A 24,543-nucleotide genomic window follows, 5' to 3' on the forward strand; every position below is an offset into this window, starting at 1 on the left:
GTAATTTCCTTAGAGCGCGAAAATGAACAGATACATGAGTTCACAATATGGCCATCAGCGTCCCACAAGGTCCACACTGTCAAAATGCGGACCATCCCACTTGCACTCAACCCCACTCGTCAGATATTGGCAGACCAAGTATAAATGGAATTAACTGAGGTATCAATGGCTCAGAAATTCGAGCGTGTCAGCTTGTAAATACACTGCTCAAAGTTAAAATACCGTTTGGTAATCTCTAAACACCACGCTCGTGGTATAGATATTCAGCGCGATCTCAATCAGGCAGCCAGAGTTGCAATGCGCCAGACCTGACGATCGCTTGATCAGTATCTTTCTGCGCGTTCACAAGTAGACGCCCAACGCGCACAAGACAGGCTAGCGCTCCCTTACCTGTCCGTCGGTGTCTCCTGGCAGTCTACTGTACTGCTTGGGGGGGCACCGATGTGTCTTCCAAATGGATAGATATGCACTTCCTCATTGTAATTGCACAATGAGGAAGTGCATATCTATCCATTTGGAAGACACATCGGTGCCCCCCCAAGCAGTACAGTAGACTGCCAGGAGACACCGACGGACAGGTAAGGGAGCGCTAGCCTGTCTTGTGCGCGTTGGGCGTCTACTTGTGAACGCGCAGAAAGATACTGATCAAGCGATCGTCAGGTCTGGCGCATTGCAACTCTGGCTGCCTGATTGAGATCGCGCTGAATATCTATACCACGAGCGTGGTGTTTAGAGATTACCAAACGGTATTTTAACTTTGAGCAGTGTATTTACAAGCTGACACGCTCGAATTTCTGAGCCATTGATACCTCAGTTAATTCCATTTATACTTGGTCTGCCAATATCTGACGAGTGGGGTTGAGTGCAAGTGGGATGGTCCGCATTTTGACAGTGTGGACCTTGTGGGACGCTGATGGCCATATTGTGAACTCATGTATCTGTTCATTTTCGCGCTCTAAGGAAATTACTTATGAATTCTTTATAGAGCGGTGCTCCTCATACCTGCGCTGTAGCCAGGTGGGGTGAAGCCTCTCAACCATCAAATTTGGGTGAGTTTTGCCAGCTGGCAATATGTGTTTTATACATGTGAAATGTGCATTCATCACAGTATTTATTCATAGGAATGTGACTTTTTCATGTTCTTTTTCTTTATTTTGTTTGTCTTATCGTGTGGATTGAATACCGTGTGATGCAACAGTATACGGTTGAGTATATACCTGAAGGTCAGGTTTTATTTTCTTTAATTCTATCAGCAGTGTTTTTACCATTCGGTCCTGAAGAATGCATTTTGAAACTGGGTTCAGTATAATGCAGAAACATGTTGACCAATACTGAGCGCGGTGATTTTTTGAAACCCGCACTCACACTTGCTTTTTAATTCTTAGGGATTGGGGGACACTAATAAATGTTGTTTGTCCACCTAATCACCTAATTTTATATTTTCCTTCACTTATCACCGCTTTATCACTACAACACTGCCTTTACAGTTGCCACGTTTTATGTATTCTTGTGTACCATTTAAACATCCCTTACCTCACATACTTCGGTCACGGTAACATCTGACCGGCCGTTTTGTCTCCTGGGTGAGGAGAATCCAAATGATGAGAAAAAGGGCGGTACAGTGTGGCTTCTGATGGAAATCATTTCTCCAGATGCTCTTGAGCCTCAACGTGGCCCGCGTCTCACTCACACGGATTAAGTCTTCAATGGTGTCTTTTGTGTAGCATTGGTGTTTTTGATCCACTCTGGTTTGACCATATTTTTGTGACCCCCAGGTGTACTTTGTTGTGTTAAAGCTGAGTGCAACCAGGACCCAGATGCGAGCTGTCCCACGAAGGATGTTGAGTGCTGAGGGGTCAGTGTCCGGCAGGAGCACCAACAATCCTTGGTAAATACAACCCACGCAGGAAGTCAAGAAGGTGCACGGTTGGGACCAGCAAGGTCCAGGAGACTCACCATAAGCAGGGGAGTCAGGGCAGCCCAGAGCAATCAGGAGAGCCCAAGGAAAACAGAGATGACTCTCTATTAGACCCACATGCGGGAGGCACAGGCATCGCGAGAGAACCTAGAGCATCTCACCAAAAGGAGCAGGCAACAGTGCCCACGAGGCGATGTGGCTGGAGATTGTGGTGGAAGAAGTTGTTGGAGGTTGGGGCTACTTGGAGCCCAAAGCACTTGCAGCACATTTGTCAACAAGCACATGCACTTACAAAAATATGCAGTGCATAGGGGTTTGGTTAATGCAGCCCCCACGAGGGATTCTGACCTCAAACTTAGTGAGAGGGTAGCTCGAGCCTCGGGAGACGTAGATAACCACCACCTATGTTGAACCCTTCAGAGTCCACAGGAGCTCGGGATCAGCAGACCGATCAGCAGTGTTGAGGTGCCTACGAACGTAGGGGAGTGACTGCTTCACTCCAAGGGAGATTACTTTGATTGTCCTTGGTGCTTCACAGGCCTTGGAATATTCCTGTATGATGCACAGGCACAGATGATGCAGCAGACTTATAGGGAGACGAAGTCAGGCCCAAACGAAGTCCAGTGAAGTCCAGAGTGCCCAAACGGTAGAAGTGCAGCGGTTTCAGTTCTGAATCTTATCCCACGACGAATCTAGGGACCTACACCCAGGTAAGCTCTAAGGAAAGGGTTTGGAATATTCAGGGGACCTTCCCAGCGGAGGGTCTGGGGAGGGGAGAGGTTACTCCCTTGTCCTTTGTCCAGTTTCGGACGAGAACGGGAGCCAATGGCTTCCAGGACTGGTTTGAACTGGACTTTGCTCAGGGACACCAAATGTGCGCCTCATGAAGACTTTCAGGTGCTGGCAAGCACACCCGCCCAGCCCTAATACACCAAATCCTGTCTGGGAGGTGGTCACACCTCCCTGTGACAGGATGACTATTGTTCTGCCTTCCCCTGCTCGAGCTTGGGTCAGCAGCAGGAGGGCAGAAGTGTGTCTCTGGTCGGCAGCAACCATTTTGTGCTGCCCGGGATTAGAAGGCTGATACCCGGAACACCAACAGCCTAACGGGGGGCCCTTCCAGTGCTTGGAATAATACCTCCCACACCGTTTATGGTGTGGGAGTACGATTCCAACATGTTTCATACCAAACATGATGGGATTCGTTGCAATGTTTCGAGATGGTCATCGTGTGGTCACGCAATGCCTCTCTATATAGTATATGGCTGCTTCACTGACAGTCTAGGAGAATGGACTCTGTAGGCTGCAGGGGTGTCCTGCTCAGGCAGGTGCACCCTCTGACTTAGAACCAAGTACCCTGCCCTCAGGATTGTAAGGGCCTTCTATGAGGGCTATTTAAAGGTTTTCAGTGCAGTGACGCTTAGATATAGTAAACCTATATCTTTGTAAGTGGTTCATGCACCAACGTACACAGGCTGCAATGGCAGGCTTGTAGCTCCATTTTGCATGGTCTCTCATGGGTGACATATTACATGCTGCAGCCCACGGGAGACCTCTGAGGTACCTAGGCCCTGGGTACCATATGCTAGGGACTGACAAGGGTACCCCAGTATCCAATCTGGGGAGTACCTAAGTGCATAGCACAACAATTTAGGGAGCAAGCAGATAGACTGGGGTCCTGAATAGCAGGATCCCAGTCAGACTAGCCAAAAACAGCATCACATCAAGCAAAAAGTGGGGGTAACCATACAAAGCAGATCCTACTTTCCTACAAGGGCACTCTCACTGCAGACAAGATTTACGCGTCAGGCAGAGGAGATCGCTTTATCAGTTGGTTTCACCAGGGTGACCTTAGTGTCATGTTTGACCCCAACAGTGAACCAATCATCATTTTGAAACAAATGCCAGAGGTTGTAGCTGAACTGAATAAGAATGAAACAGGTGTACCGACAAACACATGCCAGGACTTCAAAGGCGTTTTCGAGGAGAAGTTAGGATGCCTAACTAATTACACACACAGTATAGTGTTAAAAAATGGTGTTTCTCCGGTAGCATGTAAAATATACCTTTAGCATTGAAACAGAGCATGCGGGCAGAACTTGATAAATTGGAAGAGGAATGGATAATTGTCAAAACTGAGGCTACTGAATGGGTTGCACCTGTTGTTCTGGAGTACAAGGCCTCAGAAGAGACATGCTTGTTCTTTGCCCTGAGAGCTCTCAATAGGGCTGTGGCGGTTGATAGGTAGCCTCTTCCAAATATATGAGATACTTACACAATTAGAGGGGACACATGTTTTTTCAATGTTAGATCTGAAAGCGGCATACCACCAAATCATGTTTGATGAGAAGTCTAGGACTTTGAATACATTTATCACTCCTTTCAGGTTGTTCAAGTTCACCAGAATACCTTCTCGCCTTAGTTCCACTGTAGCGGTTTTACAGTGTGCTATGGAAGAAGTGTTGGATGGCGTTTCAGGAGTAAATATTTACCAGTACAATGTGCTGATTTTTGGTTTTAATCAAGAGGAGCATGGTGCCAATTTGAGGTCGGTCTTGGAAATGTTTAAATTGAGAGGTTTAATGCTATGTGAAAGTAAATGTAAGTTTAATCAGGACAAAATCAACTACCTGGGCCATAGGTTGATTGGAGAGGGGGTGAGACCCAAGGAACAATTAGTCAAGACTATAGATGATCTTCATGTTCTTGAGGATAAGGAGGAGTTGTTAACTTTTTTCTCAACATGGCCAAGTACTACAATACATTTATGCCTTCATTTGACAGCCACAAACACAATATGAGTTCATTATTAAAGAAGGTGTTAAGGTTAGTTGGTCACCCTTATGTGAACAAGAATTTCAGGATGTTAATCCAGTGCTGAGTAAAGCTCCATTGTTGCAAAGTTTTGATGTTACTGTTATGCTCCTGGGTGCCAATTCTAAGGGGTGTGGTGCTGTACTTAAGCAGAACAAGAACAGAGTTGAAAGAATGATCAAGTTCATTTCAAGAAGTTTGGTGGCACCGTAGAACAGGTATTCTGTCATTGAACATGAGGCTCTTTGTATTTACTGGGCCATAAATAACCTGATTTTTCTTTGGGGTGTTGAGTTCGAAGTGAGAACAGATCACAAACCTCTGAAAGAGATATTCTATAAGAAACATTTTGATGCAATTTCAAGTTGCATCTGTAAATGGGTGGTGGCTTTACAAGACTACAATTTTAAGGTAGTGTATATCCCTGGGGTGGAGAACAGAGTTACTAACTACCTATCACGTTTGAGTCCAAAATCAAAATAAAATTAACTTGAAGTGGTTGATTAATTTAGGGACCGTGATGATTAAACAGTGTGTGAGGTCTCTGATGGGGTGATTAATGAGGGTGAGTGGAGGTGCTGTTAAAATGAGGATGATGTCTTGGAGGAAGTGGTAATGTTGGTCAGGGAAGGATGGAACTTAAAAGAGGGGATCAGCGAGGAGAGCTTGAAGTTTTGGATGATGAAGAATGAATTATCTGAAAGTAATTGACAATTTTGGAGAGGCACTAAGTTGGAAGCTGCGGGTCAAGTTTGTGTGAAACTTATACAGTTTAGTCACAGTGGCCACTTAGGGATTTAAAAGACCAAGGAGAGAATCAGATTACATTTCTGGTGGCCGGGAATGGACACACATGTTTAGAGACATGTCTGGGAGTGCTTGGAGTGTTGCTGTAGTGATAAGAGTTGTAAAACAAGAGTGCAGCCTATGATAGTAAGGGATGCCCTGGTGAGAGCACGGTAAGAAGTAGCTCTGGATATACCGGGTCCAATTACTGGCAGAAATTGTCAGAAATACGTGTTGGTTCTGATAGACATGTTCGCATTACACAAAGTGTGGAAGCTTGTAAGGTTGTTGTAGTTGCATTTCCTAAGGACATCTTCAGCAGGGAAGTGCTTACTGACTGGGGATTGCCAAAGTTTCAATATATATTTTATTGTATTCCGTGTGCTTGCTTGTTTCATGTAAAGTTTTGATGTAAACTGTAGTGCAGAGTATTAAGTTTCATTTGTTTTTGCAAAAGATAGGAGGTGTGCTGTATCCTTCAGTCACCAAAAGACATACAAGTGATGGACTGAATGCAGAACAAATCAAACATTCACCCCAGTCAAGAGATCTGGGTTAAATCCATCATTCTTTTGCTCACCATGCCACCCCAGTTTAGATCTAGCCTTATGCAAATCAGTCTTGACCCTGTGCCTCATGGGAACAGTCCTTCCCGAACTGTCAAGCCAGGTCCTCCCTGGACCGGAAACAAGCATACTAGGACCGCTTCAATGACTGCCACAGATAAGGTCTGCCTAGCGTAACATTTAATGGGCATCAGGGCAAAGTGCATTCATAGAGATGTCAAAATAGAAATGAAAAAGCCCTGGTTAAATGCAAGTGTGTAATATCTTGTTGTTTTTATACTGTTCCTAAGTATTTGGTTCCTAGCTGCTCAACCAGTGTGAGTGTTCTGTGTGCAATGTTGCTATGATGGACAGGTTTAGAATGCTTGGGTGCTTGGTGTGAGTGTTGACAGTTGAAGATGGGCTGAGCATTGGGGAGGCTGCTCCTGGTGGGGCTGCTCTACAGGATCTACACAACTTGTTATTACAAGTTAATAAACTACTTGAAACTACATCCTGGCCACAGACTTCATTATTACAAAGTGCATAAGTGGCATATGTGCTTCCCAGGGTGGGAGTGCTACAGCCCTAAAGTGCTTTCATAAAGATGTCAAAATAGAAATTAAAAAGCCTCAGCTAATGTGCAAGTGCATATGTGGTTCCCACGGTAGTAGCCCTACAGCCAGCCTGCACAGGATTGCTATGTTCAGGCGGACGATGCAGTCTATTTACATGAAAGTGCTTCAAATGAGGCCATAGCTTGCATTCTATGACAGTGTGCTAGTAACATAAAGTGCATAAGCACCCAGACAGCTCTGTCGCACAGTCAGACAGTCTCACGAAGTCTTTAGGAGATACTTAGCCCGGCTAGAGTCTTCCTTGGCAAGCATTCGAAAAGTCAACCCATCCATGCCTTTGGAGTCAAGAGTTGGCTCCCGTTGAGATTGGTTTTCCTGAGATCCTGCTCTTAATTTCTCGGCTGCGTGAATGTAAGAAGAAAGAGACAAGACAATGTCTTTGTCATCTTATCTCATTCAAAGGGCTTTAGTTTTGTTACACTTCCTGATGTTGAACTTGATAAAAAGTGGCCGTAGGTGTTGTTTACAGGTACTTAACATATAACGGCACATGAGGAGGAAAAGCATTAGTGTTTCCTGACTCCCCAAAGAGCACAGGCAATGATCTGACCCCTCAGCAGTATTTGATGACCACTTTTTAGTTTCTGAAGCCACCGGCAATGCCTCCAGTCAGAGTTTGAGGTAAAGGGATGTTTTTTTCTGCTGGAAAGATGTAATCTAAAAAAGTTGGGGCCCCAGTCTTGGTTTAGTGACATATAGCATTTTAGCAGGGGGTCCCACTGAATCAGCTTCACTTGGCTACTATGTTTCCAAAAAGCCTTTGTAAGCATATCAAAGCTATCCTTCGTAATGGTTTCTGCATGAAGCGAAAGATCTTTTAGGCTGATGTGTAGGACATTTGACAAATGAGCAAACCATGGTATTTTGTGATAATCTTGTTTCTACATGACATCCAATAGCGTGGATCTGTAAAAGACCAGCTCCCCCTTGGACCAAATGCGGAGCCAATATTTTATTAGTGCCAGTGCTAGATAATCCTTGATTTTTTCAACGTTTAGGTCTGCTCCTAGGGCATCCACTGGTGTTCTGTGGCCCAGATTCAGTAACCATTGTAGGAAGTTATTTATCGTAATTTACATTCATGAGCTTTTCCTGTACCCCCTTTTCTCCGCACTATATGTGCTTGTCGCCCTTGCTTTCATTTTGTGCGCCAACATTGCTGAGCCTACTGAGTCGTTTCCACAGGATTTAGAGAATCTCAGCACTGCTCCAGCTTGCTGGGCCAAGATGGTGTTATTCTTAGGTGGCTATGGGGCCCACAGAAGATTCCCATCTAGACAAATTACACTGATAGTCGTAAGTGGGCATATGATCCATAGTCTTGTTGTAGACCCTAAATGTTGCTCGTAATTTCATTTTTTGGTTAAGGATCCTGAATTTAGTTTTTCCAAAATTGATGGTTTGGCTTCTAGTGGTACCTAAAGACTCAAAAACCCCCATTAAATGTGCATAGATATATCTGTTCTGGCCAACAGCACTGTCTCATCGGTGAAGAGTAATATTGGGATAGATTAATTGCTCATTTTGGGCACGTTAAGGTTAAGGTTCATTAGAGACTTCACAACATCATTTATATAGCAATTAAAAAGTGCCTGTACTAGAACGCATCCTTGTTTGATGCCCCGCTGTATTGGAATCTCTGCTGTATGTTCACCTCTGGTGCTATACTTCACGCTTGGTGGTATTGCGGGAATCCAACACAATTGAAAGTTTCAAGAACTTTTCAGTGACTCCTTTAGAGTTTGCCATGGTGTGGGGTGATCAACGCTATCGAAAGCTGTTTGGAGGTCAATGAATACCAGGTATAATGACAACTTATTAAGCCATGTGTATGTGGAGCAGATAAGATTTAATCTAAATTCCTGGTCCCCTATACTCCGGCCTCTCCTGAAGCACGCTTGGTACGGGGATATTAGACCTTTTTCTTCCAGACACTGCTCCAAGCGAGATAATAAAAGCTTCCTGAATATTTTTCCCACACCATCTAGCAGTGAGATAGGCCAATTGTTTCCCAAGAGGTCTCTAGCCCCTTTTTTATGTAACAACACAATTATTGATTTTCTCCATGAGGCTGTGACCTCCCCTGGGGACCAGATGTTGTTAAACTGACAAAGCATTACCGGACTCCCTTTAGGCTGTTCATTATTCAGATTATGTTCTTATGTATTTTTCGGTCTACTCTGCCCCTCCACACTTGTGTCCCGCTGTCTGCCGGCACCCACTCCTCTTACTGTCTGATCCTGCTCTGGGCTAACTTCACCCTATTGTTTGAGCCTCCTTTGATCTAACTTCACCCTACTCCCCCCCACTCCCACATATCAGTATCCTGTGATGTGATTTATTTGGTCTAACTTATCTGCTCCTACTTCCTCTCCCTATACTCCTACTCATGCCTCCTCTCTCGCATCCCCCTGCTGCCTCAGCCTCACCCATTTCTAAAACAGGCCCGAACTCTTGGTCTATCCTCTACCCCTCTCATCTCTCCAAACACGGTAAGAAAACCCTCAAGCACAAACTTCTCTGTCTTCACCAAGAAACCTTATTTGAGGACCACCATAATACTCTAAACTCCTCCATCATCACCAACTACATCTTCTACACTAAACGCACTTCTAAATGGAAAAGGCTTTTTCTCCATCACCTCCCTATCACTAATTCCCGCAATATCCCATACGATTTGAAGCTCTCCACGACTCCCTCCCCTTCCTTTCCGGATGAAATCGATATCTCCATCTTTAAATCTGGAAACATTCTTATCCAAGCTTCTGAAAATCACTTACTCATCTTTGAGCTCCACTTCAGCTCTCTATCACAATCCATCTCACAATCTGTCCCGGCCCCCCTGTCTCCCCTCTTGGTCCCCACCCAATTTACTGCTCCTTCCTCTCCCATCGTTTCTCCTACCTCCCCTTTCTCCTCCCCTTGATACGGCCCCCCCCCTCTCTTACACATAACTTTAATGTCCCTTCCCAACAACACCTGACCTCCCTCGTCCCTATCAATATTACAAATAATGATCCCCCACCTCTCCTTCCACCTTTATCCCCTCCCTCCATCTCACTCTCCCCCTCCCCCAAGCAAGCAGGCTACCCTCAATCACCACCTAGCACCCTCGCCCTTAACATTATAACCTGCTACGACACCCCAGTCCCCCTATCCCCTAATCTCTCACAGTCCCCGAATGTCGCCCATTCCCCTACTTTCTCCCAATCTTCGAATGTCCCCCAGCCCCCCAATGTACTCGTCCCCCTTATACCCCCTCAATTCTTGTCCCCACCTCCACCCCCTTTGCTTCCCCTAAATTGCCTTTACCTCCCGATTCCTCCACACCTACTCAGGTCCCCTCCCTAAACACTAATTTCCAATTCGTGGCCACTCGTTCACCTCCTGACGATCACCTCTCGATTAATCCACCCGCAGACTCCTCCCTGTCCAACACCACAGCCACACCTCCAGCGTCTCCTACCGACCCTCTTCTTCCTCCTTTTCTAATAATGCTCTCTCCTCTACCCTCCACCCTCCCTCTGACTCACCTCTTGATTCCCCGAATTTGCATATATCCCCTAATACCCCCACGCTTACTCAGGCTCTCTCCCTAATGCCTAACTTCCTATGCGCAACCACTCCCGCTCTGCCTGACGATCATCTCTTAACCAATCCCCCCACATCCTCAACCCTATCCAACCCCTCAGCTACTCCTCCGGAATCACCTACCTACCCTCTATTATCCCCCTTTTCTAATATTTCACTCTCCTCTACCCTCCTCCCTCCCTCTAACTCCCACTCTCCCTCACCCTCTGATGCGCCTCATCACCTATCCCCCCGCTCAAAGGCCTGCCTCACCTCCTCACCAACTCCACCTCCTCCTCCAACGACACCCACCTTGCACACTCCTTGGTCCCCTCTTTCATCCCACAATTCACCAGGTATACCACCCCTTACTGACTCTCCACCTCACTCACCCATCGGTCCTCTTAAAATGAATACCTTCCTTACGCCTACTTCCGATATACCCCCTACCTCTATTAATGATCGACCCCCTCACTATATTCCCCCCTCCTCCCACCCAGGCTTTCCCCCCCTTCCGCCCCATGCTATCCCCCACCTTATTAACCCATACCCTACCAATCTCTTTAATTTAACTGATGCACTTTACGCCTCAATTCCCTCCCAATCACTCCTTAAAGTCGAACTTCTACTTTCGTCCCTCGTCTTAGAACTCTCTTCACTCAGAAGTGATATCTCTCTCCTCCTTAAAGCCCACCCGTCTGATCCAGACCACACTTCAACGATGTCAGAATGCACCATTCCGTCGCAAGACGACACTCTTCTCAATCCGCCCACAAACAGACCTCCTATTGTATTGACCTACACCGGCACCCATCACCTCCCATGTAAATGCACTGCCCAAGCTAAGCATAAGGATTACTCCCTAAGCACCCCACCCAGCAACTCTAACACATCCTCTCCGCCTCATCGTGATACTCGCATCTTAACCTCGGGAACCAACGCTTCTATTAACTCCCGTGACTCCCCTTCTCCATCCTCGCCCACCATCCCCTATCCATCTACAATACCAGTTCTCTTAAGTACGAACAGACTCCCCCCTCACCCGACATCTCCTAGACCCCCCAACTACTTAGACCTATCCCCCCCTGTCCCACCACCCCTCCTCCTGTCCCTTCTTCCCTCCGCTGTATGTTGATAAACTGTAGATCCGCCTCCTGCCACGCAACTGAGATTGCAGAAACCATTCTCAGTGAAAACATTGACATCGCATTCCTTACTGAAACCTGGCTCACCGCCCACTCCACCCCTATACTCGACCTGCTTGTCGCTCCACGCTTCGCTATTATCAGGAAGGATAGAATCAAACAATTAGGAGGAGGCTTTGCCCTTATCTTTAAGGAGAAACTCGACATATCACCCGTCCAGCTCCAAGACCCTTCGTCCTTTGAATACCTTTGCGCTGACCTCTTTTTTCCTGGCTTTCCCACCACTCGGCTACACACCATCTACCACCCCCCGGGAAATTGCCTCCCCTTCACCGAAGAGATGACTGGTCTTATTATTCAAGCATCGATCTCCCACCCCAAGAATCTCTTCCTGGGTGACTACAACATCCACAGGAACAAAAATGATGACCCTGTGGTCACCCTTTTTAATGATACCCTAGACATCACTGACCTGCCCCAACTCTGCCAAGCCCCCACTTATAGCAAAAGCACCACCCTAGATGCTATCCTGACGAACAAAGATATGGCCTCTCTCTCTAATATACTACCTGTAGATTGGTCTGATCACCACCTCATCCTCTTCACCTTGAACTGCCCCACTACTCCCCCCGCCCCTATCAGCACTCTTCCCATGAAACCCACTTGTAACCTTCACCTCATCCCACCTGATGAACTTGAATCCTCAATTAAAACTCGCATACTCATCCCCCCTCTCTTGACACCAACGATCTCACTGATCATTACAATTCCATTCTTGACGCCCTCGATTTAATTGCCCCTATTAAACTCAAAAAACAAAAAACATCCCTCCCAAGTCCTGGTTCAATACCGACCTCAATAACGAAAGACGGGCTCTCAGACAATCAGAACGCGCCTCGAGGAGTCATCCCTCCTCTGAAAACCTGGCCCTACTGAGAACCAACAGAACCCATTACAAAAAGCATATCTTCAACGAAAAAGCCACCTTCTTCCGGTCTCAACTTGAATAGGCCAGAAACCGTCCCAGAGAACTGTTTAACTTCCTCTGGCCCTCCTAAACTTGCAGCCTCTGTGGAAATATGCGAAGAAATTGCCAGTTTCTTTTAGAAAAAGTCAACACCATTGAACTATCCTTCTCTTCCCCTCCTCTCTCTCTCCAACCTCCCTCCATCCAATTCACCATCCCTAATATTTCCAACTCACCTTCTTCCTCCTCCCCCCTCCTCTCACCGGACAACCTCCCCCCATCCTACTCTCCCTTCCTAGCACACCCAATTCACTTATTTCCACCTCCACCCCACACCCTGACCCCACCCAACCCCTCCCTACTCTCACCCAGCCTGATTCATCCTCGACCTATTCCCTTCCTAAAAATAACGCTTCATGGAGCGTATTTAATCCAACCTCTAAAACTACTATCATCAACTCCAAACTCAAACCGTCCTCACATTCCAATGACCCTCTGCCCGCCCACTTAGTTCAAGAACTCAAATACATAATTGCCCCAATTTGGAATGCTATCATCAACTCCTCACTTTCTTCTGACTGCGTTCCTGCCTCCCTTCAGCTAGGTCAAATCTCCCCATTCTTAAAAACCCCACTGCCGACCCAAATGATCTGAACAATCTGCGCCCTATCTCCAACCTTCCCTTCCTCTCTAAAGCCCTTGAAAAATGTGTTCTGTCTCAGATAACCATATCTCCTCCTTCAATCTACTCGACATTTTCCAATCTGGGTTTAGAAAGGGATGCAGCACAGAAACAGCTATGCTCAATATTACTGATGACATTCATCGCTCTCTTGACAAAGGCGAAGCCTCACTGCTAATCCTCCTTGATCTCTCGGCTGCCTTTGATACGGTACACCATCCCACCCTGTTGAATACCCTAAAAGATTGCTTTGGTTTTGAAGGCATTGTACTCAAATGGTTCACCTCCTTCCTCCAGAATAGATCACAGCAAATTAAACTCAGTCATTGCCTATCAAAACCTCATCCTGTCGCTCTCAGGGTCCCCCAAGGGTCTATCCTCTCTCCAAACCTTTTCAATCTTTTTATGGAACCCCTCACTCTCATTCTCAAACAAGCCAAAATCAGTTACCACCTCTATGCCGACGATACCCAACTATACTACAAGATTAAATCCCACAATGACCTCCTTCACCTCAATGACACTCTGTTGAAAGTCCAAGCCTGGTTCCATCTTAATCATCTCAAACTTAATCCTAAAAAAAACGAAATCATCCTTTTCACCCCCAAATACAGTTCCCTCCCCATTCTACTCTGGATTAAAGACATCAAAGCTCTTAATTGCTCCCTCTCCACCTCCAATTCTGTCAAATCCCTTATTATCAGCATCGATCAGAACCTTACTCTCATCCCCCACATTAAAAATACAGCAAGAAGTGCTCTCTTCACCCTGCACCACCTCAAAAAAGTTAAACCTTTCATTCCAGCTAATGATTTCAAAATCGTTGTCCAATCTCTTGTCCTATCCAGGATTGACTATGTTATGTTATGTTATGTTATTAAATCTTTTGTATCGCGCTCTGTTACTACAGAGTATCCTGGCGCGGTGAGTTTTTAGATAAGGAGAGTGTCAAAACATAGCATAACCAACCCAACTAGAGAGGGGCATTAAACAGATGGGTTTTTAACCCCTTCTTAAAAACAGAGATGGTCGGAGAGGCTCTAAGGTACAGAGGAAGTGCATTCCAGGCTCTGGCGGCTTTAACTGCAATGGACTGGCCTCCCAGTCTGGCATATTTGTATCTAGGCAGGGCCATTTGACATTGGTTGGCAGAGCGCAGTGCACGGTTTGGGGTGTAGAATGAGAACCGTTTCTGCAGATAAACTGGTCCAAGACGATGGACCGCTCGAAATGCCAGAACCAGAACCTTAAAAAGAATTCGATGCGGCACTGGAAGCCAGTGAAGGCTTCGTATATGGCTCCGCACACTGGATCTCCTAGGTAGCGAGAATAGCAGACGAACCGCCGCATTTTGGATCACCTGCAAGCGGTGTACCATGTAGCCAGGCAAGCCACTAAATAGTGCGTTTGCATAGTCGAGCCGAGACAAAATCAGGGCTCGTAATACAGTCTCTTTGGCTACTCTAGGGAGAAGAGGGAAAAATCTTCTCAAAGTTTTAAGAGTGGCGAAGCAAATGCCAGTCAGTTTTTTGATGTGGTCCAAGAATTTAAGGTCCTGTCCAAACCAGACCCCCAAATTCTTGGCTGGACCTCCCACTGAGTTAGGGCAGGGCAGGTCCGAGGGCCATATCTGGTCCTTAAAGTTGTCAGGGAAGGAACCAAAGAAAAGGACCTCGGACTTGTCTTCATTGCACTTAAGTTGGACCTGTGCAAGCCACCGAAAGACCGCTGACAGTCAGAGCCGTACGGTAGATGGATCAAAGATGCCCTTAGGCCAGGTGAAAAGCAGCTGCGTATCATCCGCATAGGCCATTATTTTAGCTCCCAGCTTTTCCACCAGATAAAGTAAGGGAGTCATATATACATTGAAGAGTAAGGGGCTTAAAGTAGACCCCTGCGGGACCCCTGTCGTCAGTCTCTTCGGCGAGGAGGTGTGAGGAGGCATCCAGACCTGCTGTGTCCTATTACTCAGGAATTATGTTATCCAGTCAAGGGCAGGCCCGAGATACCAACGGCCTCTAGTCTCGCAAGGAGCAGTGAGTGGGGCACCGTATCGAAGGCGGCAGAGCGGTCCAATAAAATCAGGACTGCTCCGCCACCCCCGTCCAGGCACTCCCGAACCGCCTCCGAGACCTCGACCAGTGCCGTCTCGGTACTATAGGCGGCTCTGAACCCTGACTGTGCTGGATGTAGCGCTTGGGAGGACTCGATGAAACTATCAAGCTGTCTGAATACCACCTTCTCACACACTTTTGCCAAAGCTGGCAACAATGAGATGGGCCGGTAGCTCGACGGCGCTGTTGGGTCCAGTCCAACCTTTTTAAGAAGTGGTAGCAATTTCGCTTGCTTCCAGCTGCCCGGGACAGTAGCTGAGGATAGAGAAAGATTAATAATCTGTGTCACCTCCTGGTTAATGGTTTCCGTTATCCCTCCCAGAACCCTAGCAGGACATGGGTCTGAGGGTGACCCCGACTTTAAGGCCGCCAGGACTGCCCGTATGTCCGATTCAGAAGCAGGCGAGAAAGCAACGAACTGGGCCTCCAATTTGGGACTCTCCAGTAGCGGTAAAGCAGGTAGGGTCTGAGAAGTTCTCTGAACAGCTTCTAAGTACAGTTGGATTTTCTTAATTTTATCAGTAAAAAATAAGGAAAGTTCTTCACACCATTGGACAGAAGAGGGAAGCAGGGGTTGAGCAGCACATGGCGATAGGAAATTCTGGACTATCGAGAAAATCTCTTTACTATTATTGACTGCTTTCGCGATTCTCTCCGAATAGTACCTACTTTTAGCTGCCTTAATCGCAGCATAGTAATCCTTTTGAACAGTACGTAAGTTCTTTTTAGCGGCCGGCAGGTAGGCTTGCCTCCAGACACGCTCCAGTTTCTTACATTCCAGCTTCTGTTCTCGCAAGGCATGAGTAAACCATGGCTGTGAGGGTCTCGACTATGGTAACGCCACTCTGGCCGGCACCCCCAAAGCCCACCTGGCACCAAATAAATCTGTCCTCAACATAGCCGCCAGACTTATTTCTGACTGTAGAAAATTTGACCACATCTCTCCTGTCCTCAAAAATCTTAACTGGCTCCCAATTGAAGGTCGATCCACCTACAAGATTGCTTGCATCACGCACAAAGCTCTTCACCAAGACACCCCTTCTTACCTTTCAAGCAAACTACTAAAAGCTGGGAGCACTAGATGCCTGAGAAGTACAAACTCCCTTGTCCTTATCTCTCAAAAACTTAAATGCAAAAAGACCCAATCTCGTGCATTCTCTGGTAATGCCCCCACGATCTGGAATTCACTACCCAAAGACCTTCGCTGCAACCCCTCCTACCCTCTCTTCAAAATGAGACTCAAAGTACTCCTCCTCAATAAATACTGGGGCTCTTAATATTTACCAATCTTGAACCTGCTCATCACCCTTCTATTATTGGTCACTCTGTTACCCAACCCCTCCGCCCCTTCCATCTCACTCCCCCTCCTCACCCCCTTCTTTAGCACTATTTTCTACTCTCCCTGTCCCGCCTCTATTCTGCTCTCCTGACCCCGATCACTTACTTAACGCACTGTTCATTTTATTTTATTTTAATTTTCCTGTGCACTTCCAACTGTACATTGTACTTAATATGTACCTGTTCTATGTTCTTGTGTTATCACTATGTAAAGCGCTATGATACTCCTGGGTCCAGCAGCGCTATATAAAACCTTTTAAATAAATAAATAAATAAAAAGTCAAAAATAGGTGACCATAGGTTAAAATGGTTTCAATAGACATCTAATGGAACTTTGTCCAGGTCAGGAGACTTGTGAGGCTTGAATGCTTGGCCAACTTCCTTTTCACTGAATTTGTCCATTGAGCCCAGGATTGGAGAATGTGGGTATGCGCTAGCAGAGGCAATTAAAGGATCTCAAGAGTTTGGATGGCATTTGTAGGTGTAAGGTGGTCCAGAGGATGTTGTTCTAGGCTATTGTTTTCATTCACATTGGACTTCAAATCTGCTTTCCCACTGTAATGGTTTGTGTATGATGTTTCGTTTGGGGTAAGATTGCCTCCAGTCCTGGCCTGGTGTTGTGTGGCTTGGCCGTTCATTCCGCATGATCCTTTTGCACCAACCTTCTGGTACAACATTTTAAAGAGGTCTATCCAGAGATGTGGGCTAATATTCAGCTCCAGGTTCTTTGGAGGGTCTTCGCAGCCCCATTTCACAATCTCCTAGAATTCTGGGGATTGAAGCTATTGCATCTAGAAAAGCTTGCCAGAGCTTATGGGTGTGATTCTTCATCTTGAACCTTATCACCTGTTTGCACTGCTTTCTGCCGTTGAGGAATAGCTGTTCGTTAGGGTCAGACAGATGTCAGTTCTTTAGAGCTATGGCCAGTGACTTATTTAGCTTTACACATTCCTTATTAAACCTGCCCAGGCAATCACGGGAGGAGTGATCGAAGGTGGCATGGTTTTTTTGCTTGTTTTTTTTGTCCTTATTAGCCTCGGATTGCCTTTCACGCACCTACGTCTGTGACCACCCTTTATCGTGCCTTGAGAGCAAGGTTCTGATACTAGCCTTACTTATTAAGAGACATGTCAATTGCACTTCATAAGGCCAGACTTCCTGTCTTTCGACTCTCTCACCCAACTACCATTTCTTTGGTGCCGCCCTTTCATGATAGATATGAGAGATTTAGGATTGGCTTGTGCATTTTTCCAAGGCCTGCTTTTTAGGCATAATCACTGGACTGCCCTTCCTTCCATCCAGCCATTCAACTACCGGGCGCCAAAAGGTATATCTTCTCTTATGTAAGTAGGTTGCGTCCAGATTTAAATTATAACTCAGTGATGATTTCCACTCTATATAAGTAGGAGAGAGGGAGCTACTTTTTACATAACTGTCTTCTAGCCAACAACATAGCATAAAATATAAATTTTTGTTCAATTCCACTGTGCACTCCAAAAAATATTAGAGAGGGCTTACCTGAATCTGTTTCTTCAGAATTTCAGTCAGAGCTCTACATACCTCTCCCCAAAATACCTGAATTTCTGGACACCCCATGAACATATGAATATCATTCGCCGATTTCAAACCGCATTCTCTCCTCTATTCCCAACTTTCTACAGCTTTTCGGGGGTCCAATACACTCTACAGATAGAAAAAAGGTGGTTTCTCTTTGAATAGGCTAGTTTGATCATTTTATAAAGTGTAGTAAAGGATACTTGCAATCATTTTTCCAGTTTTGCTCCTGGCAAGTCTGTCTCCCATAATTTTTGTTGTTGGGTATGCTCCCCCTCCAACTTTTCCATTATTCACCAATACCAATATGATGTTTCCTTCTTTCTAGGGTCGTCCAGAATCAGAATTTCCTCCAGTTTATTGGCTCCTCCTATCTTACCTTCTGATGCTTAGACCCAACTCTGGATTTGGAAATACTTAAATCTTTAAACACGATGGTTTGTTCTATTTTGAAAAATCTCCCATGAAATCATCCTTTTTCCTTCTATTAAATCATCCCATCTTTCCAGTCCAGCTTTCCTTATGCCCCAGCAAGATTGTCCTTTGTCCATTCCGGTGATCCGGGCGAGTCCCAGATAGGAGCCAAGTTACTATAATACATCCATTTTAATCTCCTTCTAATCCTGTACCAGGTTTCTGCCACTCCTCTGAGAATTTTCAGCCTAACTTTTTGGAAGTATCTAGGGTCTGCATATTTCATTATAAATCCTGAGGTCCCTCCTTCTACCTGTTTTAACAATCCCATAAATAGCTTACCAATTTCCGAATCCAATGTCTTATCCAGGAGCATCTTATTATTCTTAAACTGGAACTCAATGCATATAGTTGCAAATCTGGCAGAGTCAGGCCTCCTTTCTCTTTCCTCCGCTGTAGCTTTTTCCATGATATTCAGGGCCCTTTTGCTGCCCAGATGAAAGACCCAAACTTACCCTGCAACTTCATAAGCCCTGCTTCTTTAAATGGCAAAGGTATGGTATTAAAAAAGAAAGTCAACTTTGGTAATAAAATCATTGTCACTAAATTCACTCCACCAAAGATTGTCAGGGGTAAATGCATCCAACTTGACATTAAATCACAGATTTCTTTTTTCACCCTGTTAAAATTGGCTTCTGCTAGTTTGTTGATATCTTGAGTCACTCTCACTCCCAAATATCTAATTTATGTTGTGATTTTTTTCTACCCCTCCATCTATGTTCCACACCATAATCTCTGATTTACCTCTATTTATTACATACCCTGATACTTTCCCAAAATCTTCTACAGTTTTTACTACATATTTCATTGTGTTCTCGATATCCGCTGTATATATAACAGATCGTCAGCATATAATGCCAGCTTCTTAACCCAATAATTGTATTGAAAAGGGATTATCTGAAGCTCCGCCCTCAATTTGTTTACTAAGGGTTCCATGTATAAATTAAACAATAATGGAGACCGCGGACATCCTAGTCTTGTCATTCTCTTTATATTAAAGGCAGATGTTAATGCTCCATTCACTAATATCTTGCCTTTGGTGACTTATAAAACCCAGCAATTGTTCTGCAGAACCTATCCCCCAATTTAGCAGTTTCCATAACGGATGCCAAGAAAGCCCAATTTACATGATCGAAAGCCTTGGTGGCATCCAAGGCAATAACGACTAAAGGTGCATGTTTTGTTTCCACCAGATCTATTGCCCCTAGCAGGGAGTAAGTTAACTCATGTAGCGACCTTCCTTGCATGAAGCCTTTTGATCTATGTGTATCAAATCTCCCATTAGGCCTTTAAGTCTGTCTGCCAGGCTTTTGGAAAAGATCTTGTAATCGCAATTTAAAAGCGGCACCGACCTATAGGATTCACAACTATTTCTACTCTTGCCTGGTTTTAAAATTTGTGAGATTGTAGCTTCTGACCAGGATTCTTGTTGGGATATCCCTTGCATAAATAGCTCATTAAATAATCTCGTCAAGATTGGGGTCAGCACCTCCTTTAGTGTAACAGAAACTTCTAAGGGCAGGCTATCTGGGCCAGATGCCTTCCCCCGCTTACCCTTCTACAGCACCAATTCTATCCCCCCTTCCTGAATTTCAGTGTGCAATAAAGCAGTTTTTCATCCTCCAATGTGACTACCTCCCCCTCTCTAAGCCACCTATTTCTCTCCTCTTCAGAAGACACCAATCGTACAGAGTACCAAAATAATTATAAAAAGCCTCTTCAATCTCTTTTCTATTGGTTAAGACCTTGCCCGTATTCTGACTCTTGGGCATGGGTTTTGTTTTATCTTGCCACAGCTATCTGTACCATTAGCTCTTCAAATTTGTGCAGCTTCTGCAGCTCCCCCTCATTGGTAAGGAACTTTAGTAGTGCGGTATGCAATGTTGTCCATTTATGACTTGTGATGTAGGGCTTTATATCGCAGTTATCTTTAATGTCGATAATGTTTGTCCAATTTGGTTTCAAGGCAATGTTAATGTTGCTTGCCTGTTTCCTGGAGTTGGGGGAATGGAAACTCATATTCATATATCAGATGCTCCAGGACAAGAAGTAGCAGATCATGGTCACTTTCGATTCTGCCAAGCACTCTCATATCGATGACACTATGCTATGCTTCAATATTTATTGCCATATAAGCGATGACACTTTTGCTGTGGCCAGCTCGAAAGGTGGATTTTGGCATTTTATCTGATGGTGTTCGGTCATTCAATGAATGGATGCCTCCCTCAACTAGAGCTTTGAAGATGAATTCACCCTTCTTTGTCCTCAAGCAGTGATCTTTGGGTGGTAAGGGTATGATCCAAGATTTATCTTTGTCAGGTATTGGCTGATCTAACATTAAAGGGTGCATTTTTGCATTAATGTAGCCGCGGACCAAAATGCAGCTATTCTTGATGCCAGTAGACTCTACAGAGTGCTTTCAACTAGTGACTTTGGCACCTCTTCCAATCTTTTCTTCAGAAGTTGTTCTTTGAAGAGAAAAATGTCAGACTTGACCTGGGACCAGCGCCTGGTGGAACGTAGACATTCAGGATCTCAATAGACCATGTCTTATTTCTTAAGTTAATAATTTGTATATTCTTCTTGGTATGGGTTATTTTCATACTTTCTAGCAATGATGTTTTTATCCAGGTGGTCAGGCCCCCTGTGGGTTTGCCCTTTTGCGGTTTGATTGCAGATGAGTGAAATGTTGTGTAACCATCTAGATCAAAAGTATCAGTGGACATGTTACCTGCAAGCAAGAATTTGCTGTTGAATTAAGAAGGACAGCCAGTCCTTATCCATCAATTTTCACTTTAAGCCTGCTTTGTTCCAGCTCATGATTTCTAAATGTGTTTTCGGGCCAAATTCTGTATTAGAAGTTCTGGGTTTATCCTACAGGTAGTTTCCTACGTAGTCGACCAATGATGGTTTTGAAGAAGGCAGGGAATCAGATCTTTGGTGATTTTATGTTATAACATACACTTTGTCATACAAACCTTCAAGTACAAGAAAACCATTAGATATTTAACAAACAGTGCAGTCCTGCATAAAGACTGAATGGGCTAAAGTCTATTTGATATTTGTATTTTCCATTCAAATGTATATGTTTCTGGGTGAACCCATTTTTTGCACACAATATTTTCCTGTGCTTTGTAGTCAGACCATCAGTCTCTGCAACCGTGACAATAGACATTGACCATCCATTAATATATACATATTTCTATATATTATGTATTTTACATCAGTCTCGAGACAGTGATCATCATGACAATCATGTGGGTTGTATCCATCAACCTCAGTTATCAACCACTGTTAAAGTAGACATTTATAATTTTTCAATGAGTCCCAAATTTTCCTAAGGCACCTTTGTGCTTCTTGCAGCCATTTTTCTGCACTCATTTTGCCCAGGTAATCCACTCAGCGCACAATTCCCCCAACCCCCAGACCTTTGCAATGTCCCTTCTAGACGCCAGGTTCAGGGGAATCTGGTATTGATGTGTCTTGCCATATTCTGAGCAATGCAATTTTCTCTGGCACATCAAATGCAATTCTGATCGAATGATGAATCTGGTTCCTGGCCCCTATATATAAGTGTTGTGTTTTGGGACATGTGTAAGAAAGTATCAACTTCACGTCACCCTCTCAGGTAGTCACTATTTGGAATCAATAACTTTTTAACAATTATGTTCGGGTGTAGTGTGCCCATTGTAATATTTTAAGTTGCACCATTCTCAGACCTCTTACTACTGGCACGCCTCCGGGCAATCCTCATCTTCCATGGGCCTGAAACCTTGGCCCATCTCTCTCTAATGTTTGCAAGTAGTTCTTGCAATTTATTGTAAATGATGGATATTCTGTGTTTGTGCAAAACAGCCTATAATACCCTATATTCCAACTAGGATTCCTCTTTAATTACTATATTATCTAGGGAGTATTATTGTAGTGCATGTTTTATCTGGCAATATTATAATATTGGGATTCTGTTAATGCATTCCTTCTTTCAATTCTTTGAAGGATTTAAGCTTTTTGAAGCTCCAGAAATCCCCTAAGATACCTATCAGGTTCCATTTTCTAAACCGGTCCAGGGTCTGCAATCCATGTAGCCCAATAGACCCCCACAGTGGGGTTTCAAAAGTAAATACTCTTTCCCATCCCATTTACAGTTTGTGAGTTGCCAGGTTTTAGTCAAGTGTGGGTACCTTCCATTTGTATAATGCCTTTAAGTGGACCCTCACAGTCGTTGTACTCCTATCTGCCGTTAAGGATCATTCAGATGGAGTACTGTATTCCCAATTATTAATACCATAAATTGCAAAGCCCAATAGTAGATCCGAAAGTGCTATTCCCCCTCGTATATACAGCGGCATAAGGCACTCTTTATTGTGAAAAAAATAAGTGGCAGGGCTCTTGCCAGAAGGCCACTACAGCATGCATCTACATTGACTCTACCATGCTACCAATGAGAGTAACAACACAACAACTAACCATCACACTCCTAAACGTGTGACAATGTGGGATATTTCAGGCCCCAAAGCTATAAAAATGGCTTGGGTGGCATGTAATAGTAATTTTTAATGTATATTGAATTAATAATTAACTGTTGTGGTAATCTATAAATTAGTCAGGCAGCGCCACTCTGTGGTGGACTGTCACAAGTGCTGGTGTTAATTATTAAGTGCCGGTTCCGAGAACTGGAAACCACCAGTTCAAATTAAGCTCTGACATAAGGTCATTATGTTCATTTGGATGGGCTGTTTCCCCACAGCAGGATGCACAAGGTGCTGTGTATGTGTTGCAGTATGAATCTGGATCCATGAAACAAATATTTGGAAGTACACATATCAAGAGTGGTAATGAAATAATTTCAAAAAGGGCAGGTGGGGAACTTCCTCCAGTGGGCCACACCAGAGTTGCATCTATTTAGAAGCCTTCCCAAGTTATTATCTATGAATCTCTCTTTATCTTCAGTCACATATATCCCCCAGGCATCTGAATCCTTCCCTATTTATGGGTAGTGGATAATGTTTGTCATTTTGTGGGATCATTCTGTCAACGGATATATGATTGATTTGTGCTAATTAAAATGAAGGCCTAAGTAGTTTCCAAATATTCTGGCGACATCAAGGACTTGGGGGATAGTTTGTGTTCGTGCTAAATATAGAATTATAAGCCTGCATTGAGTGTCACTATTTCCTCCCATCCACTGTCCCAATTCAAGCCTCTAATCTGGGCACCTCTTCTTAGCCAGGAGGCCCATGGTTCCACAACCAGGGCAACCAGCAGGAGGACATAGGGCAGCTCTGCATCATGCCTCAGTTCAAAGGAAAGGCCTCAGAGGTTGCCCCATTTACATGTACCCAGACCAGTAGCCTTGCATACAATAGCTTAATCCATAGTATGTATTTCAGACTGAATTCCATCTGCTATGATAACAGCCTTAGGTAGAGATATTCACCTAAGTTCAATGCCTTTCAGCTATCCAGTGACCTAATTGCTACAGGTTCTCCCATCATTGTTAAGCAACCATACAAGCGGCACACATTGTCTCATGCCTGTATGGAGCATAAACCCCATAGGATCGATTAATGTATTTACCTGTGAGATCACTGATTTCATAGGACACATTTGTATTGATCATGACTAGCCCTCCTAGCCCCTTACTCCCCCATCAGAATTTCCAGCTAATACTCACCATTTCTAATATCCCTGTCCACTCCTTACACCTTCTACCACATTGTGGTAAATAAATAAATAATACCCTATTTTTGAATGTATAAATGAATAACAGATAACTCAATAAATAAGAGTCAAGATTCGAGGTAGTAGGAGTTTTTGCAGGTTTAATACAGCAATACAGGATGGCAAGGCCCAGCAGCGCTGCTGGTGTCAGGATCGGGACAAGGGGAAGGGTAACCTTTTAATAACAGTGCATGAGCATATATACATAACGCAAACACATAGCATTACATTGCAATAGGCGTAGCAGTGGGTGGAGCAATAGGCGTGACGCGTAGCA

This window comes from Lissotriton helveticus, chromosome 12 (assembly GCF_964261635.1).
Source record: "Lissotriton helveticus chromosome 12, aLisHel1.1, whole genome shotgun sequence".
NCBI classification, from domain to species: Eukaryota; Metazoa; Chordata; class Amphibia; order Caudata; family Salamandridae; genus Lissotriton; species Lissotriton helveticus.